Raw genomic sequence first — 2304 nt, forward strand, 5'->3', positions numbered from 1 at the left:
ATTCATCAAAGTCTATTCCTTCTTCTTGGTCATATCCTTGTGCCACTAGCCTTGCCTTGTTTCTTGCAATGCTACCATCTTCTTCCAACTTGTTTCGAAATATCCACTTGGTGCCGGTCACTTTCTTTCTACTTGGCCTTGGAACCAAAGTCCACACTTGGTTCTTTTCAAACTCAAGAAGCTCATCCTCCATAGCTTTAACCCAAGAAGGGTCACTAAGGGCTTCCTTGACATTTTGAGGCTCTATTTGTGAAAGAAGGGCAATGTTTGATCCTTCATTTGCCTTTCTAGTGGAAGACCGAGTTTGCACTCCATGAGAGACATCCCCAATGACAAATTCCTCAGGATAATTCTTTAAGAATCTCCATTCACGAGGTCTGGTGGATTTGGAGGCAAATTCAGATACCAAGGGAATCTGGGTGCTGTTAGCTTTAGGGTTTCCTTCAGATTCATGAGACAAAATGGAATTGTCTCTTGAAATTTTAGTAGTTGCAGTTTCTGGTTCAGTTTGACCAGAATTTCCTTTTTCATTATTTTGAGTGGCTTCATCTTCCTTTTGAGCTTGATTTCCTGCATCACAATCTTCCAAAATGCTTTGCACCAAATTAGTATCACAAAATGTAACATGTATGGACTCTTCAATAATCCTAGCATCTTGATGATAAACCCTATAGGCTTTACTAGTTGTGGAATATCCTACAAACAAATACTCATACGCCTTTGGATCAAATTTTCCCAAATTATCCTTGCTATTTAAAATAAAACATTTGCATCCAAAGATGTGTAAGTAATCTAAGATTGGTGGGTAGCCTTTCCAAAGTTCATAAGGGGTTTTCTTCAAAAAATTTCTTATGATTGTTCTATTCAAAATGTGGCAAGCCGTGTTAACCGCTTTAGCCCAAAGGAATTTTGGAACATTACTCTCACAAAGCATAGCTCTTGTCATCTCTTGTATGCTTCTATTTCTTCTTTCCACAACACCATTTTTGTTGTGGTGTTCTTGGACAAGAGAAGTTGTGAGATATTCTAAATTCCTCACAAAAGAATTTAAATAAATTATTTTCAAATTCAGTTCCATGATCACTCCTTATAGAAGAGATTTTCAAATCCTTTTCATTTTGAATTTTCTTGCAAAAAGGTTCAAAGACCGAAAAGGCTTCATTTTTGTGTGCAAGAAATAAAACCCAACCAAACCTAGTATAGTCATCCACAATTACTAAACCATAATGTTTACCACCTAGGCTTTGAGTTCTTGTTGGACCAAATAAATCAATGTGTAGCAACTCAAGTGGTCTTTTAGTAGAGATATCTTCATTTGGTTTAAAAGAACTTTTTGTTTGTTTTCCCATTTGGCAAGCATCACAAGTGATGTCTTTGTCAAACTTTATCAAAGGAAGACCTCTTACCAATTCTTTCTTTACAAGTTTGTTTATTTGAAACATACTTGCGTGGCCCAATCTCTTGTGCCATAACCACTTTTCAGATTCTTTAGAGTGAAAACAAGCTACATTTTGATCTTTTAGTTCATCAAGAGTAAGTCCATACATATTATTAACGCGCTTGGCAACAAACATCACTTCATTTGTCTTTTCATTAACAACACAGCATTCAAGCCTTTTGAAAATAATTAAATATCCTAAATCACACAGCTAACTTATACTCAAAAGATTGTGCTTCAAACCACATACCAAAAGTACATCATCAATGAAAGTAGATTGCTCATTACCTACTTTTCCAACAGCAATGATTTTACCTTTACCATCATCTCCAAAAGTCATAAAACCTCCATCATACTTATTTAGTTTGATGAAGTAAGTTGACCTTCCAGTCATGTGCCTTGAACATCCACTATCCATGTACCACATGTCCTTTTTGTTCTTGGATGCTAGGCAAATCTGCATGATGAGTTTCAAGTAGCCTTAGGTATCCAAATTAATTTGGATCCTTTGAATTTAATCCATCTTGGTTGTCCAAGTGCATTGAAATCACAAACAACATTGTAAACTTTGTTTCCTACAACTCTTTTTTCAATGAAACATTGTGCATATGAGTGACCAAATTGCTTGCAATTGACACAATGATTTTCTGATGTGTGTTGCTAAAATTGAGGTGAGTTATATTGCTTGAAATGATTGAAGTGTTAAAATTTTCTGGTTTTTGGAGGAGATGCATTTCTTTTGACAAACTGATTTTTATTAAAGTTGTTCCTCTTTGCAAAAGTATTTTCACCAGAATTTCTTTGAACATTTTTACCTTTCGAATATGAGGTTTTGTTGTAAAATGGTGATTTCTTGAAAACAGCCT

The sequence above is a fragment of the Arachis ipaensis genome, chromosome B9, assembly GCF_059453495.1.
Source record: "Arachis ipaensis isolate K30076 ecotype BB chromosome B9, ASM5945349v1, whole genome shotgun sequence".
NCBI classification, from domain to species: Eukaryota; Viridiplantae; Streptophyta; class Magnoliopsida; order Fabales; family Fabaceae; genus Arachis; species Arachis ipaensis.